Source organism: Pleurodeles waltl, chromosome 8 (genome assembly GCF_031143425.1).
Source record: "Pleurodeles waltl isolate 20211129_DDA chromosome 8, aPleWal1.hap1.20221129, whole genome shotgun sequence".
NCBI lineage: Eukaryota > Metazoa > Chordata > Amphibia > Caudata > Salamandridae > Pleurodeles > Pleurodeles waltl.
Genome location: NC_090447.1, coordinates 449837254 through 449856295, shown reverse-complemented (window position 1 = coordinate 449856295; position 19042 = coordinate 449837254).

The following is a 19042-nucleotide window of genomic DNA, read 5'->3' as shown; positions in this document are numbered from 1 at the left end:
CCACCCAGACACCTACAATGTGCGCTGAATCAGCTGAATGAGAGTGTACTCACCCCCTTGTTGCTGCTGTGATGCCCTCAAGCGCCCATCCAGCTCTGGGTACACCACCGCCAGGATCCTGAACATCAGGGGGGTCATGGTGCGACGGGCACCCCTCCCCAGATGCACGAGCCATTGTCTCTTCCAGACAGAGGACACAGCAGCACTAGCAGTGTACGTCCTCTCCTGTCGAAGATCAGGTATCGAGTGATTGAACAGTGAGAAAATGGTGGTCACATCCGCGGCGGTGCGTACCGTCACCGCCGGCGTACATCGTCATTGGCTTCTGGGACCAACAGGGTCCAACGTTAACCAATGCAGAATTGCGCCGCGGTCTTCGACCGCCTACTGCGACGGTGTACAATGCCAGCGCAGTTACCTCATATCCCATTGTCCCACTTTACAGGTCAGGCAGCCGCCATTTCAGGGGCCCACATGGCTTTATTTTTGACTCTGTCACAAATACCTAGGCCTTTGCTAAACACTCATACAGGCAAATTTCGGTTTATAAATAGTTTTCTGAGTAAGCTGTGTTCACGTACCTCAGAGTTGGTTGACTCTGTGCTCGCTGTTCTCCTCCATAGGCACCGTCTGCTGGGGCATGTGAGGAGATGGCAGCATCCTCCGGTGTACAGACCGCTGGTGGACCTGTCGACAATGGAGGAAAGACATGTGATCATCACCTACAGGCTTGATCGTGCCACAGTCCAGGAACTGTGTGCCCAGTTGGAGCCAGACCTGATGTCAGCTATCCTCCATCCCACAGGAATCCCCCCTCAAGTGCAGGTGCTGTCAGTACTCCATTTCCTAGCAATTGGGTGTTTTCAAACAACAGTGGCAATAGCATCAGGGATGTCCCAGCCTATGTTTTCTAACGTGTTGTCCAGAGTGTTGTCTGCCCTGCTGAAACACATGCGGAGCTACATCGTTTTCCCTCAGGTGAAGGATTTGCCTACAGTAAAAGGTGACTTCTATGCCCTGGGACACATCCCCAATATCATAGGTGCCATTGATGGAACACATGTGGCCTTGCCCCCCCCGCAGGAGTGAACAGGTGTACAGAAACCGGAAGAGTTACCATTCGATGAATGTGCAGATGGTGTGTTTGGCAGACCAGTACATCTCCCATGTTAATGCAAAATTCCCTGGCTCAGTGCATGACGCTTACATCCTGCGTTATAGCAGCATCCCTTATGTGATGGGGCAACTCCAGAGGCACCGGGTGTGGCTATTAGGCGAGCAGCTGGAACCAAATCAGTGGGAATAATTGTCTGGTCCTGGGGATGTCCCTAAGAGTTAGTGTGTGTCCAACAGTTGTCCCTCGCCCTTTGCAGGTGACTCTGGTTACCCCAACCTGTCATGGCTACTGACCCCAGGGAGGAATCCCAGGATAAGGGCAGAGGAACGCTACAATGAGGCCCATGGGTGAACTAGGAGGATTATAGAGAGGACCTCCGCCCTCCTGAAGGCCAGGTTCCGGTGCCTCCATATGACAGGTGGTTCCCTATTCTACTCACCAAAGAAGGTGTGCCAGATCATCGTGGCCTGCCGTATCCTTCACAACTTGGCTTTGCGAAGACAGGTGCCTTTTCTGCAGGAGGATGGTCCAGATGAAGGTCTTGTGGCAGCTGTGGAGCCTGTGGACAGTGAAGACGAGGAAGCAGAAGAAGAGGACAACGACAACAGGAACTCAGTGATCCTGCAATACTTCCAGTGAGACACAGGTAAGAAGACAAACCTGCTAGCTACATGTACTTTAAAACTACTACCTCTCTACTGTCTGTCCTTTTCACCCGAAGTATAGTCACTGAGTTGTCACTTTCCCTTACGATTTTACAGATGCGGGTCCCACTGTGTGACATCTGCTTTGTTTCCTCATGGACTAGAGCTGTGTGACATAGGTATGTTGACATTACATTTGAAAGAGCATTTTGTCACTGTAATTGCTAATACACTAATTCGAAATCACAGACAGACTCCAGATTGTTTTGTGCTGTAAGGGTGTTTATTTAAGTGCTGAATATTGGAGAGGGTTGTTAAATGGTGAGGGGTGATGGTGGAGGAATGTCCATGGCGGAGTCCAGTCTATTAGTCTCACAGGTGCATTGTCCAAAGGGGCATAGGAAGTGGAGCTGGGGCAGTTTGAGGATGGACAGGGTGACAAGGTGGGACAAAAGCATGACAATCAGGGTGGTCTTATTTCTTGACGGGGCCTTGGCATCGTTCTCTGTCTTTGTCCTGGATCAGAAGGTCCGCTTGCGGTCTGGTTTTCCCTCTGCAGGGGGTGGGGTGCTGGTGTGGTGGTCCTGTGGCGGTGCCTCCTGTCCACTAGCGCCGGTGGAGGTGGTGAGCAGTTCATCGCCCAGGCTAGTATCAGGGGCCCCTTGTTGTGCCACAGTGTCCATCCTGGTGTTGAGGACTTCCTTCAGCATCCCTATGATGGTGCCCAGGGTGGAATTGATAGATTTGAGTTCCTCCCTGAAGCCCAAATACTGTTCCTCCTGCAGCCGCTGGGTCTCCTGAAACTCGGCCAGTACCGTTGCCATCGTTGTGGGAAAGTACCATCTTGCCTGGCATGTTACCCCCATATTTCACTGTATATATGTTGTTTTAGTTGTATGTGTCACTGGGACCCTGCCAGTTAGGGCCCCAGTGCTCATAAGTGTGCCCTGTATGTGTTACCTGTGTTATGACTAACTGTCTCACTGAGGCTCTGCTATCCAGAACCTCAGTGGTTATGCTCTCTCATTTCTTTCCAAATTGTCACTAACAGGCTAGTGACCAATTTCACCAATTTACATTGGTATACTGGAACACCCTTATAATTCCCTAGTATATGGTACTGAGGTACCCAGGGTATTGGGGTTCCAGGAGATCCCTATGGGCTGCAGCATTTCTTTTGCCACCCATAGGGAGCTTTGACAATTCTTACACAGGCCTGCCCTTGCAGCCTGAGTGAAATAACGTCCACGTTATTTCACAGCCATTTACCACTGTACTTAAGTAACTTATGAGTCACCTATATGTCTAACCTTTACCTGGTAAAGGTTGGGTGCTAAGTTACTTAGTGTGTGGGCACCCTGGCACTAGCCAAGGTGCCCCCACATTGTTCAGGTCAAATTCCCCGGACTTTGTGAGTGCGGGGACACCATTACACGTGTGCACTATACATATGTCACGACATATGTATAGCGTCACAATGGTAACTCCGAACATGGCCATGTAACATGTCTAAGATCATGGAATTGTCACCCCAATGCCATTCTGGCATTGGGGAGACAATTCCATGATCCCCCAAGTCTCTAGCACAGACCCGGGTACTGCCAAACTACCTTTCCCGGGGTTTCACTGCAGCTGCTGCTGCTGCCAACCCCTCAGACAGGTTTCTGCCCTCCTGGGGTCCAGCCAGGCTTGGCCCAGGAAGGCAGAAAAAAGGACTTCCTCAGGGAGAGGATGTTACACCCTCTCCCGTTGGAAAAAGGTGTCAGGGCTGGGGAGGAGTAGCCTCCCCCAGCCTCTGGAAATGCTTTCATGGGCACAGATGGTGCCCATTTCTGCATAAGCCAGTCTACACCGGTTCAGGGATCTCCCAGCCCTGCTCTGGCGCGAAACTGGACAAAAGAAAGGGGAGTGACCACTCCCCTGACCTGCACCTCCCCTGGGAGGTGCCCAGAGCTCCTCCAGTGTGCTCCAGACCTCTGCCATCTTGGAAACAGAGGTGCTGCTTGCACACTGGACTGCTCTGAGTGGCCAGTGCCAGCAGGTGATGTCAGAGACTCCTTCTGATAGGCTCCTCCAGGTGTTGCTAGCCTATCCTCTCTCCTAAGTAGTCAAACCTCCTTTTCTGGCTATTTAGGGTCTCTGCTTTGGGGAATTCTTTAGATAACGAATGCAAGAGCTCATCAGAGTTCCTCTGCATCTCTCTCTTCACCTTCTGCCAAGGAATCGACCGCTGACTGCTCTGGAAGCCTGCAACAAAGTAGCAAAGACGACTACTGCGACCTTGTAACGCTGATCCGGCCGCCTTCTCGACTGTTTTCCTGGTGGTGCATGCTGTGGGGGTAGTCTGCCTCCTCTCTGCACTAGAAGCTCAGAAGAAATCTCCCGTGGGTTGACGGAATCTTCCCCCTGCAACCGCAGGCACCAAAGAACTGCATCACCGGTCCTCTGGGTCCCCTCTCAGCACGACGAGCGCGGTCCCTTGAACTCAGCAACTCTGTCCAAGTGACTCCCACAGTCCAGTGACTCTTCAGTCCAAGTTTGGTGGAGGTAAGTCCTTGCCTCCCCACGCTAGACTGCATTGCTGGGTACTGCGTGATTTGCAGCTGCTCCGGCTCCTGTGCACTCTTCCAGGATTTCCTTTATGCACAGCCAAGAAAGGGTCCCCGGCACTCTAACCTGCAGTGCACGACCTACTGAGTTGTCCTCCGGCGTCGTGGGACCTTCTTTTGTGACTTCGGGTGAGCTCCGGTTCACTCTACTTGATAGTGCCTGTTCCGGCACTTCTGCGGGTGCTGCTTGCTTCTGAGTGGGCTCTTTGTCTTGCTGGACGCCCCCTCTGTCTCCTCACGCAATTGGTGACATCCTGGTGCATCCTGGGCCACAGCAGCATCCAAAAACCCTAACTGCGACCCTTGCAGCTAGCAAGGCTTGTGTGCGGTCTTTCTGCACGGAAACACCTCTGCAAGTCTCTTCACGACGTGGGACATCCATCCTCCAAAGGTGAAGTTTCTAGCCCTTGTCGTTCCTGCAGAATCCACAGCTTCTACCAACCAGTGGCAGCTTCTTTGCACCCACAGCTGGCATTTCCTGGGCATCTGCCCACTCCCGACTTGATCGTGACTCTTGGACTTGGTCCTCTTGTTCCACAGGTACTCTCGTCAGGAAATCCATTGTTGTTGCATTGCTGGTGTTGGTCATTCTTGCAGAATTCCCCTATCACGACTTCTGTGCTCTCTGGGGAACTTAGGTGCACTTTGCACCCACTTTTCAGGGTCTTGGGGTGGGCTATTTTTCTAACCCTCACTGTTTTCTTACAGTCCCAGCGACCCTCTACAAGGTCACATAGGTTTGGGGTCCATTCGTGGTTCGCATTCCACTTCTAGAGTATATGGTTTGTGTTGCCCCTATCCCTATGTGCCCCCATTGCATTCTATTGTGACTATACATTGCTTGCACTGTTTTCTATTGCTATTACTGCATATTTTGGTATTGTGTACATATATATTGTGTATATTTGCTATCCTCATACTGAGGGTACTCACTGAGATACTTTTGGCATATTGTCATAAAAATAAAGTACCTTTATTTTTAGTATATCTGCGTATTTTGTTTTCTTATGATATTGTGCATATGACACTAGTGGTACTGTAGGAGCTTTACACGCCTCCTAGTTCAGCCTAAGCTGCTCTGCTAAGCTACCTTTTCTATCAGCCTAAGCTGCTAGACACCCCTCTACACTAATATGGGATACCTGGGCCTGGTGCAAAGTGTAAGTACCGCTTGGTACCCACTACAAGCCAGTCCAGCCTCCTACAATCGTCTCCTGGGAATGGTGGTAGGCTCCCATGATGTTGGAGAGGGCCTCGTGAAGAGTGGGTTCCCTCGGCCTGTCCTCCCCCTGTCGTTCAGCAGCCCTCCCAGTTCCCCTGTTTCCCTGGGCCTCTGTCCCCTGAACAGTGTGCCCACTACCACTGCCCCCAGGTCCCTGTTGTTGTTGGGGTGGTGGGTTAGCCTGGGTTCCCTGTAGTGGTGGACACACTGCTGATTGACGTGTCCTGGGGACAGAGGTATGGGCCCACTGGGTGGGTGCTGTGCTGGTGTTTCCAGAGGGGGGAAGCTCTGTGGTGGCCCGTGACTGTGTCAGGGGAACTGACTGTCCCAAGGTCCCAGATGGGCCGAGCTGGTCGTCTAGATCCAGTTGGACAGAGCTGCTGTCATCACTGTGGGCCTCTTCTGTGGGTGGTGTGGACATGTCTGGACCCTCCTGTCCGGTGACGTTACGGGGGGTGTATGGGTATGTGCAGTGGCCATGGATTGGTGATGGGTGTCCATGCTTTGTTGTTGCATGCAGGGCTTGGTTTTGGGATGGGTGGTTTGTGATATTGGGACATTTGTGAGGAGTAGGAGTGATGGGGGTGAGGGCGAGGGTGGGGGTATGTGATGGCATGCAGATAGGGTGGGGGATATAGTAGTAAAGATTTGCCTTACCAGAGTCCATTCCTCCAGCTCCTCCTGCGAGGCCCTCAGGATGCAGAATAGCCAAGACCTGATCCTCCCATGTTGTTAGTTGTGGGGGAGGAGGTGGGGGTCCGCCGCCAGTCCTCTGTACCGCGATGTGGTGTCTTGAGACCACGGAACGCACCTTCCCCCGTAGCTCGTTCCACCTCTTCCTGATGTCACCCCTATTTCTTGGGTGTTGTCTCACTGCGTTGACCCTGTCCACGATTCTTCACCATAGCTCCATCTTCCTAGCTATGCAGGTGTGCTGCACCTGTGATCCGAATAGCTGTGGCTCTACCCAGAGGATTTCCTCCACCATGACCCTGAGCTCCTACTCAGAGAACCTGGGGTGTCTTTGCCGTGCCATGGGGTAGTGTGGGTGATGTTTGGGTTGGTGTGTGTTGTGATGTGTGGGGTAATATTTAGTGGTGTGTTGTGTGAGGTGCGTGGATGTTATGTGGGTGATGATATTGAGTGCCTGTGGATGCTCGTTTGTAGATGCTGGTGTCTCTCTGTGGCCTTCAGTCGCAGTTGTTGTCGTAGGGGTTTGTGGGTGATGTGGGTGTGTGTTTTGTATTGTATTTGGTGTGTGGGAGTGGTGTGTGTATGTGTATCAGGGGTGTGTATTTCGAATTGTCCAATGTGGATGTGTTTTGTAAGTGTGTGTGTATTTTGAGCGCAGAGGTGTGTACCGCCAATGGAATACCGTGGTTGAAAGACCGCCGCGTGGATTCGTGGGTCGTGGTAGTGTGGGCGTATTCCTGTTGGCGTGTCAGTGGAGGTTTTGTTTTCGCCAGTTTATCACTGACCTTTGGTGTGGCGGCCTTGTGTGGGTGTCTAAATTTTGGCAGTTTCCGAGCTGTGGGTCATAATGACCGTGGCAGAATTCCACTGCCGCAGCGGGGTGTTGACGGTCTTCTGCACGGCGGTAAGCGTCTTTTACCGCCAATGTTGTAATGACCCCCTCTGCCTTGTTGCAAAATCTGACTAAAGTTGTGCAGGTGGGTAAATGAACATTTATTAATGCCTCCACATGGAGGCCCGCACAGGCTTGGGAGAACTTGTCTTTCTTGTGATATTAGCGCACTCACTGTGGTTGGCACAAGCCCTCCTTTGGGAAGAATTATTCTCCTAATCAGCCACGTGACTTCCAAAAAGCTTGTCAATGGTGTGGTTGAAAATTTGGAGTTGTCCGAGGACATCTCTGCAACTCATACTGCAGAACCTGTGAGCATAATTATAGTTGTATGTAGAGGTCGAAATCCTTGGGGCATACTTTCCTAAATTCCCTAAAAACCATTCCCAGAAAGACCAAGCCAATGGAACCCAAACGTTAGCAAGAAGAATGCTAAAGTGTCACCAACATGTACCCATTTATGAGTCAGCGCAAACCTAGCGCTCAAATATAATTAGTAAAAAAAAATACAGCTATGGATTGTGGTAATTGTTTGAAAACGTCTATGATTTTTCAGTTTAGATGGGCAATTTCAAAGGTAACTGAAGCAAATCAAATAACGGCCCATGGAAGATATGTATCCATTCATGTCAATTTGAGGTCAGATACTAACTCTAAAACTGAACTTTAAATCTGTATCGTACAAAGATAAGTTACACGAAATGCACAGGTCTGGTTTAAATAAAAATGGGGGACAGTAGAACCAAGTCCCTCATCTTCGTTCTTGGAGAGAACAAACTCTGCATTTTTTATTTGGATTAAACTTATTTGTTGCAGAAATTGAGTCAGCCAAGAGTTGGTCCTTTAGCCATGCAAAATTCTCCACAAGTAGAAGCAGCTGTTTCTCCAGCAGTGAGGTTCATGACAATGGCCAGCTCACCATCAAGGAAGGATATCAGTCTTCTAGTAGTAGACCATCAATAGAAAAGATATGCACTGTATACTGCCAACCGGATCAGTGGATAGCCAAGTTCTTGTATCAAGTCCAAGTTTTACTAGTCGCATCACATGGTAGAAATCGATTGTTCAGGTTTCATAATTGTGCATATAGCTGGCTTTCACACCCTTCTGACAACCGATCCCAAACTGTCACAGAAGTGCTGTCATCATGACTGGTAGTGAGCACATGTACTGTCCATCTGTACAGAACTTCATAGTTTGCATTTGATTTCAACATAAGGCATTGCACTGACCTTTTTACAAACAAGCTCCTATTCGAATCTTTTGTTGCGGCTTTGAAGTGGCCCACACACTTGTGCAAAAGATGTATGTTTTGCAGAATGGCTATATTTCTGAATAAAACTTATCTATGTGAAGATTATAACATTTATAAAAAGAGGGCATGGAAGATTCCACACAATTGCCATGCTGGCCCCTCCTGAAGTAAAGCGCCCAACAGGATTTTTACTGGAGTCTTTTTGAGTATTCACTCCAAGGCTAAATGTGTAAGAAATTGAAGTATAGCACATCATATAAAAATTGATGACATACCAACTTATTTTACTAAGTACCTATTGCATGAGCAGCTGTTGTTCGTTTTACACAATTAAATTAAAAAGCTGTGAATATCCATCTTGTGCCCTAGTGTATTAATCTCATCAAGCTTTGCTAAGAGATGTTCCTCAACAGGCTTCCAACTGTCTGTCATGATCTAGATGGCTCTATTGCAGCATAAGTTGCACAATTAAACAATGATCTCTGCTCATGACAGATGGGAAGCTGGGTGATGCTTAATCAGAAATAGAAGCTACTAACACTGTACTCACAGCTTGTGCAAAATTCCCCATGAGCGATGTAAAGGCACAAATCCATTACAAGTCCCCAAGTGAGGTGGGAGTCCACATGTGCGCTCTAAAATCAGGGCATTCATGCTATCTCAACAATTGGCCAGCACAGAAATTAGTATGTTGCATACTCGTCCTCAAGGACCATGCCATGAAAAAAGTTGAAACTAACAATGGGAACATTTTGCAGTATTGACTTTAAATCCAACAACTCCACTGAAAGGAGGGCATTCAGGCTGGAAACTTAGGGCAGTTGCCAAATAAGCACTGTAGCTGTGCTCTGAATGGCACCTGTGTGCACTATCGAGTGTGATTTGATACCGTTGCCCAGTGGCGGCTGGTGGAATTTGAAAGTGGTGGGGTGTAAGAGCAATGAATTAATTTTTGTGAGCAAGCCCGACATTTATGAGGGATGGGGGTGATCTCCCTCAGGGAAAAGTGTTTAAAAAATTGGTGTATTCTGGTGCACACATCCTCTCCTATGTTCAAGATTCAATGAGTGAAAGAAATGGGTAGTGTTTTTCAATGCCAGCTTAGTCATGACTTTGTGGATGCAGATTTGAATGGGCCACTCTCATTCCTCTTACCGCAGATGATCGGATGGGGGTCACGGATAACTGCAGAAGTATTTACATAAATACAGGTCCAGGCAATACAGGAGTGGCACCTGTATATGGAAAAATACACCAGGCACGCATTTTTCACCAGGTTCTGAATTGCAATCTGTACATCTAACCTGCCTTTTTACTACCACAAAATGCTAATCTTTTCAACCTTCCTGAAGTGAAGCTACCATTGCTTGATTGTGATAACACCAGCCTTTTGCAGAACGACTGCTATAGTTCTAACGAGTCTTTATTGGAACTTTACAACTGAGCTATCATACCTTGTAGAGACTCTTTTAGGACCTCTCAGCATTGCTAGTAATATCCTGGGCTGATTATGTCAGGGTGTACATATAAGAATAGCAGGAAACGTTATATACTATGGCTGGCTTATATTCAAGATCTGTAATTCATAATTAATGGTTGCACACCCTTAATTAGATAAAGTGAAACTACAGATCACCTCACTTTTACATCTTTATCTGAAAAAGTACGACTAATTAACATGTGCACTTCTGATGTTGGGCCTGTTGACAGCAGTATATGAAGATGACATTTAGGACTGGCTATCTATGGATTGGGTAGGTATTAGTGTTGTGTAAATTCTTGGAAGATTTTTGAGAGGCTGGTAATTTGGTGGCAGGTTCAGTCACAGGAGGGCAGTCTAATGGACTTCTTTTATCTGACTGCCACACTTCCTATCAGGATTAATACTAAGGAATTTCCAATCAAAAGCAAGAAGAGTGTTAACAGTTGTATTTGTTTAAACGAAATATGCTAATGGAATTAAACATCCTCCTTGACAAGTTTTGACCGTGGAACTTCTGAGCATTTGTGACTGTATTATGTGATGTTGAAAACACCAACTTTTAGTCACAAATCTAGCAGAACATTTGTGAATTATCAAATTGCTTAACACTGCCAGACATTGGCAAACGTGGAAATAGAAACTAGTTTACAGATATCAAGGCAGCAATTCACACTGTTGATATAAAACACAAATTGCGTGCCACTTTGTTTGGTAAACAAAACACAATTTTCATAAACATGTTTCTGTTGTTTCCTGATGTATCTCATGGCACAAAATGCACACAATACCAGTGTTATGAATTGTAATAACTGGGGGTTCCATATGCCTTTGCATCCAGCACTTTGTTTTTATCTGATGGTTACCGTTTCAGCAGGGCTTTAAGTGGGCTGGGTCCGTCTGTATCACAGGCCCAAGAGTAATTATAAACGGACATTGAAATAGATTCCCATGGGGTCCTATATTCATGAGCTTAACTTCACAGTCAAAAAGCACTAATCAGTTTCTGAACAATTAGTGAAAATAAAGCTAAGCCAATATATGTCAGTGATTTGGTTCCTGTTTCTAATTTACATTTTACTTATTCTACGTTCGTTAAGAGTGTTGGCCATTTCCAAGGTACTGTGTTTTTGTGGGTTTTTTTTTCGTGTAAGCACATTACTTTTGTTTAGCGCGTACTTTGAGAGTTACACCACCGTCTTTTCACAATGGTCCACAATAGAAAGCTTTGGAATTTAGACTGCTGGCAGCGGTAGTTTTTTACAGTGCCTGTCAGTGGCTCAAAAAGGTTTTAAGGGTGAATACTACGGAGACATCCAATCCTTGGCTATGAGCACGGGGCAAAGAGCAGTTGCCATGCCTAGCTTTATAGACACAGAAGTGCTGAATAAATTGTCTGTTTCTTCTCAGCTGACCAGAATTGATGATTCGGCCAAATGCCAAGTGTCCCATTAATAGCCGATGCTGCGCTTCCTACACGGAAACAGAGAAAACAGAAAATGAAGGAGAATGGAGAGAGTAATGGAGGGAAAGAAGTAGTAAGGGAGAGGTAAACCTCGGCATGAAGGATTTAAAATGAGCAGCGAAAGGGAGAAAGAAAAGCAAGAGGAAAGTTAAAGAGACAGGGTGTGAAGTTACACAGCAGCCTTGTCCCGAAATGTCCTCAGCTCTGTCTGGTTGCTGTAGACGGAGGTATTTTCCACAAGGAAGCCACTTGTGACCTGCGTGACATCACAGGTCTCTCGCAGCCTGCAAGGCCTCTGACAAAGGCTGTAACCCCCCATGTGACACTTGAGAAAGGGAGGGTTTGTGAAATAACAGATAAGCAGCCCCGGGAGCACAGAGCGGACAGTGCACATGCCGGGGGCTGCTTCAAAATGTGACGCTTTATTGCGTCATTACTGGGCGGTCCCTGGGGACCCCAAAGTGTCAGATCCTGGCTGGCAGGATGCCAGCCCTTAGACTGCTTATGTTAGGTTCTCCAAAACCATGTGTAGAGTCCAGCTGGACTCATTCTAGTCTTTCTGCCAGCCACTCTGCTGAGGGCTGGTCTTACTTGTGTAACCTACACCCACCCAACACAGGCGTCACCAGTCAGGTGACCCTGCCAATAAAAGGGGCCGGGCGCACGTGCCTGAGGCCAGTTCAGTACCACCCTTAAACCGTGTCTGCGTCCCTTTACTTACCAGCATGAGGGCCTAGGGCCCCACATTACAATGGCGACGAGTGGGATCTGCAACCCCACGTGGTTGCAGACATGAACTTACGACGGAGCAATGGGTGGAGGAAAGCAGAGAAGTGAGGCCATCGCAGCCCCAGTCCCACTGGAGTAAAAGAAGGGGGTGAGTGATGCTGATAAGCGCGTCCCGCAGCACTGCAAAAACGGCTGCGGGAGCCAAAAATAAAGCGCTACGAAGCGCGCTGGCCTGTTGTCCCCAGCCCAAGAAAACAAAATGCCCTGAGGCCGCACCCGCCCCCCCAAAAGTCGGACGCAGCGCGGCCCGCAGCGTGAGAGAAAGCTGCTGGGTCCGCGCGGTATGTGGGGGAAATGGCGCTGTCGCGCGCCGTGAAAAAAAAAAAACAACAAAAGAAGAGAATGTGCCAAATATGGCCGGGGCCGGTCGCCCCCTGAAAAGAATGCGGTCCGCAGCGTGTCAGGCTGCTGCGGCCGCGTGTGAAAATATGGTGCGATCGAGCACCAAGAATGACCAAGAATTAAGACAATGCCCGAGGGCCGTTTCCCCTTGTCGTTTTGAAGTGGCGCTGTCGCGCGCCATGCGCCGACAGAGGAAGTGCCCAATTGTGCTGGGCGGTCGCCCCCTTGTCATTTTTAAAGCATGGTGCACTCGCGCACCAAAGAAGATTTGTCCAGGGCCGCCCCCACCTCGAAAATGCCGGCAAAACGGCCGCAGCCCGGAGAACTGCTGCGGCCGCAACGGTGCTACCAGGCACCATGGAAAAGAAATTAAAATGCCCAGGGGCTCCCCCCTGGTCCTGGCAGTAATTGAAGAAAGTGGTGCAGACACGCACCGAAATAATTTAAAATAATATGGTGCAGACACACACCAGGTGTCCAGGGCCGCGCCCCCACCTCACAGCAACTGAATGAAGAAGTGAGGTGCTCACACGCACCTAGAAAAGAAAAAAAACAGTACCCGGAGCCCCCAACCCCCTCACTAAAATTCGTGCCATCTGCACGCCTCTTCAAAGGAGGCTGTGCAGTTTTAGAAGAAAAAAAAAAGTGGACAGAAGAAAAAAAAAGAGGAAGAGAAAAGGGGGAGATGAGAAAGAAAATATATAAACTTGCACTTACCTGCAGCCCCCACCAGCATGACGGAGTCCTCCCAGCAGCATGCCCTCCTCACCGGCATCTGTTGAAACAAACGAGTCGGTAACAGGAAAGACTGTCTTTCAAGCTAGAAAAAAAAGTGCACTACTGGCATCCAGTGGCCAGAGTTGGTATTGCACCCTATTTCTGTTTTAAAGGGAAGAGAAGCTTGGATGAAGGAAAGTTTACAGCAGCACCTTCAGAAAGTGACTGCTCCAAACCAAGAGTGCGCCCATGGACAGAAACGGCGCAGAAGACGGAAACGGCGAGAAAGAAGGAAGCGACGCTGCAAAAGGGAAGGAGAAGACTGCAGCTGTCCCAGACAAGCTGCAACAGTGAGAAACGGACGAAAGTGCCACGTGATGTCCGAAGAGAGCGCGCATGGTCTGCGCAGTCCCTGGCGGCCGTATGCCGCCACCGCCGAGATAACCACACATGCCCCAGCAGTGATGGACATCACCGCAGGACAAGAAAGGGACATGCCAGGCGTTGCCCCAGGACGCCCAGAAAAAAAAAGAGACTGACACGTGCGCAGCGTGCACAGAGAGCTGCGCCAGAGAATGTGACGACATGGGTAAAGTCCGTGAAGATGGAGAGAGTACCCGAGAGCGTGACGTAACGCACGGGACAAGAGGCCATGTCAGCTGGCCGCACAGCGATGGAAGATGGCCACTGGTGGCTCATCAGTGAGCAGGTCATATGAACTGACCGACCCTGCCAGAGCAGATGGCAGGAGTGAGCGCCACAACAGCGCAGCCTCGAGGCGCAAGAATGGCGCCCTCGAGTGAAGAGAAGGAGGAAGAGAGCGGGGACCCTCCTGCCAGAGAGAGGTCCACCAAGAGGATCCGGGAACGGACCAGACCGGGAGAGGTCTGCTTGAAGAGCAGATCATGTCCTACCCGCAGGACTCAGCCTGTGAGAGGCTGCGAACGAGCAAGGTGCACCAGAGGAGGTGCAGTGATAGGTCCATGTGACGCAGCATGCGACCTGTGGCACAACGCCACATTGAGGACGAAGAGGAAGATGCACCAGCGAAGGTGCAGTGAGAGGTCCGTGTGAAGCAGCATGCGACCCGTGGCACAACGCCACGTCGAGGACAAAGAGGAAGATGTACCAGCAGAGGTGCAGCGCAAGGTCCATGTGCCGCAACATGTGACCTGTGGCATGACACCACACCAAGGAGAAGAGAGAGTGGCACGATGCCAACAAGAAATGATGAGAGGAGTGTGACAGACCGGTCACACCACAGATCAACTCCATCGCAGGTGTGAAAGTGGAAGGAAGTAGAGTGACGCAACTGAGGACTCGTGCGAGCAGATGAGGAGGTACCCATCAGTACAAGACAGTCACCGGGGTGAGCAGACGTCACTGAAGACAGCGATGCGGGTGGTCCCCCACGCTTCCCAGTACGACCGTCCTGTCACCTGTCACCGGCTGCTTGGCTGTGATGGCATCCCTGACGCCGACTGCACAGGCCACACAAGACTCGCCGTGGCCCCTATGTCCATCAAGTGGTCCTTCCGCTGACGAAGCCGCCGCCACCTGTTTGATCTGCAACAGGATGAAAAAAAAACATCATCATCATGATGTGGTGCATCGCCCAATCATCGAAGGAGGAGCACAGCACCACCTGAGTGGAGACAGTCAGCAACAAGAACCGATGCTGACAAGGCATGTCTGGCAACGTAGAAACTTATCATCTGAACACTTGCCATGAGCACTGTGAACCAGACGCCTGCCGGTGAGAGCAGACCAGATCATTTGGACCATCCACCCTTGGGGTTGCACAAGACTAGGACGTGGCCCTGTTGGGAGTTCAGAGAGACTCCTTTGGCATGGCCGACGTTGGCCCGCACAGCCCACGCAGTCCCGCCGCAATCCAGGGACAAGGGCCTCCAACAAATTCCTGTGAGAGCGGAATATCGCTGAGAGAATGCATCTGAGACAGCTCCACGTCAGGCATCCGGAAGCACGGAGGTCTCATATCGAGAGACAGGTCACCTGAAGACTTTGCACCGTGGCCAGAGCACCTGAATCCGGATGGCTCGAGCAATCGGACCCTGCATCAACAACCCTTGTGGCTCCATGCGAGACTAGGATGTGGTCCTGTAGGCTGTTCCTCTGAGACGTCTTTGCTGGGCCTGAGATAGGCAAGCACAGTCCACACAGTTCCGTGGAAGCCCGTGAAAGGGCCTCGAGGAGACTCCTGCTTGATGGAGGTCTGGCATGAGAGGGAAGACTGCTGCTGCTCTGCCGCTGGACTTCCAGGTGCCCCAGGCTGTCACGTCATCTGCAGTCTTAGGAGGTAGACAATCTCCAGAGTCAGAATGCCGTCCAGAACTGTCTACAGTGGACTCCCCACTGCTCCAGATGCACTCGCATCAGAAACTGTAAATAGACTTTGACCACATGAGCCCAGGCAGGACCGAATCGACAATATCCAGCGAACTGTGAGGTCGTGGACAAGCGACTGAAGTATCTGGACTTCATCCACACTGTGTTCGTGCCCAGCTGTACTTGGTTAAATTATGGACTCGTGCGGAGGTGTCCGGGTGCTCCCAGCTGCACCATGTCCACTGCAAGTCTGCAGTCTGCTTTTTCGAGGCCGAGAGACTGATTGTGGTGCTTTGTTATTGTTTCTTTTACAGGTTGGACTTTTGTTTGGTTCCTCAATAAAGTTTGGGAGGGATGTAGAGTCCAGCTGGACTCATTCTAGTCTTTCTGCCAGCCACTCTGCTGAGGGCTGGTCTTACTTGTGTAACCTACACCCACCCAACACAGGCGTCACCAGTCAGGTGACCCTGCCAATAAAAGGGGCCGGGCGCACGTGCCTGAGGCCAGTTCAGTACCACCCTTAAACCGTGTCTGCGTCCCTTTACTTACCAGCATGAGGGCCTAGGGCCCCACATTACACCATGCACTAGCAGATATGCCCAAGGAAAGCTGCCTGGCTGCCTGAAGTCTGTTTCAGCGTGGCACCGCTGCACCCTATATTATAATGGAATATGGATGATAATTGTGGTTTGCAATTACCACTCATAACGCTGTGAAATTAGAGGGGCGAGCCCACCAACAGAAACCGACACTGACCTAGTTTCCATAGGAAAAGCATTTATTATTTTGCCAATAACGTTCTCGCCGTTTGAATAATCTTCATGAAATTATCAAAATTATTAGGACAGTTTGTTCAGCTGCTGTCTTGAAAGTTTCAGAGTGATCTGTCAAGCATGGGCCAAGAAAGACAGGGGATTCCATAATGCATTTTCCCCATTCATTTTTCTATAGGGTCTGTAGACACGCCTACAGCCCAAATTGCTAGACGGAATTACACCAAATTTGGTGGGCAGCTAGATCTTGGTGAGCAGATTGTGCTTTTTGTTATTTAGTGTAAATCCGTTCAGTAGTTTTGGAGTTATTAAATGTAAAAAAATATAGGGATCTAGGTATGCGGAGGCTCATGCTGAGATCTGATTGGCCGCCAGCACTTCATTCAGGAAGGGTTGGCAGCTATTCTGGGACTCGGCTTCAGCCAAGTCCCAAATAAACACCCAAAAATGACAATGGGCAGGATTCGAATACCCTAGCCCTCTAGCCTTGGTCCTGGGGTGACCCTGGGACCGTGCCAGGGCAAAAAAGTATTTCTTTTTAAATTTACAGCAAAATCCACAGATGGATCCGTGGATTTTGCTGAAAAAAAAAAAAAAAAAAGTCAGGTCTCCTGTGCTTGTTGATTTATTAGCCCTTGGGTTGGGCAGGTCTATTAGAAAAAGGAGGGGCACGCAGCCCCAAGCCAAGGACTGAAATTGGCATTATTTGAGGGGGCGTGCAGACCACCCTGGTCTTGGGGACCACCACCTCCCATGGGCTATACTATTAAAATAATAATACGGGAGTGTGGATCCCACAGAAATAAACATATTCCTCCTCATTACCCCCCCCCACCTCTGGGGAGGCATAGGATTTTGAAGCAATCACCGGTCTACCACCAATAGCAAATCTAAGAATGTCCCAAAATCCATGGGTGGATGCATGGGAACATCCAGACTCTACCCTTGTAACGCCTCCCTGGGCAGAGTAATACAAGGATGTGATTTGTGCTGTCTTGCGTTACTCCAGGTTTTTCAAGCCATGCAGAGTCATGCATGCCTTGATGTAATGTAATGTAGATTTATATAACGCAGCTAATCACCCATGAGGGTCCCAAGGTGCTGTCTATGGGCACAGGGAGATTAAGTGATTTGCCCAGAATCACAGGACGTAGTGCCGACGCAGAGGATCGAACCCCGATCTCTAGCTCCCGAGGCGATTGCTCTGACAACTGCACTACATCCTCTCCCAATGGATCTCACTTAGGTTTTGTGTTGCCCTTGCACCCCGTGAATGGTGAAAGGGCGATGCAAAAGCTTAATAAATATGGACCAAAATTTGTTAAAGTTTGACCTTGTGGGGTAGACCTCAGGGCTTGGCCACAGGCTAGGCCCTGTGTAAAAACCCTGCCATGCACAGCCAAAGGCCACACGTGGCACAGCATTTTTGTGAATATAGGGGGTTGGCCAGAAGGTCTGGCTGCAGTTCAGGCTCTGCAGCCAACCCCTGCCGTGCACAGCCAAAGGCCGGCCAGGGTTGGGTGGCGGCCAGGCCCTGCCCCCAACCCCCTGGCTGGGTGTTTATAGGGCAGTGGTTCCCAAACTTTTTTGGCCAGCAGCTCCCTTGACCAATTGACAATTGGCTGTGGCTCCCCATTATAAATACTTTTATTGACGAGAGGTCCATTCCAATTCCTGAAAATGATTGGGGTGAAGGTATGGGGAATTGTGCGTGCAATGCAGGGATATGTCTGCTCTCTCTTCTCACAATATTTTTGCACCCTCCGGCCATGCAGTGACTGCATCTGTGTGCTGTTTGTGCATGCTCAGCCTGGAGCTGGAAACATCCAGCCAAAACCAGCCAGGGCAATGTGGTGCCACGGCGCACAGTTTGGGAACCACTGCATAACGTAAGTAAGACTGCTCAGCATAAATGTTATTAATAGGAAGGACACTTTACAAGGCAATAATATCACGCTCTCAGCTCACTCAATCTGGCTTCCTTTCAGTGGACAGTCAAGTCTTTCCTTCTTTCCCTCGATTTATGCTTTCCAACTCTTCCTGACTCCCTCTATCTCCCTACATTTGCGGGGCCCAAGGCAGCATCAGGAGAGATAGCGGAAAAAAACAGAACTACTGCTGCTCAGTGGAATTACAAATCCATTAGTGAGGGGTAGCGAAACAAACTCTTTCCTTCATGGAACATTTCACATAATCCGGATTTGTGAGAAGAACTGCCAACTCAAATGCAGCATTCTGTCGCAAAAGTGTAATACGTTTACTTGAGAAGAATTATTATTTTTCTGTACTGCTGGAAACTACTGGGCACTGCAGCAAGTTAAGACACGTTTATGAATTCTTTATCAGATATTTAACCCCCTTTTCTAATCCTAGTAGGAGAAAAATTTAAATTACCTTATTTTTTTCAGCCCAACCTTAGTTTATGGAGAGGATACGATGTAATGGCCAGAAATGCCAATTTTGGAGCTGGGGAACCAGGTTTGAGTCTCACTGTTATCCCAACATCCTGTGATCCTGGGCAAATCACTTAAAAATCAAAGTGTCCTTGTGTAATATAACTGGTGCTCATGTAAAGAGCTTCAATATCATTAGGTCAAGTTCGCGCTATATAAAACTGCAACAATCATTTTGAAAAAAACTTCTCACTAGAGTCTGACAGAGTGATGTGAAGTACAAAACATTACAAAATGAAATG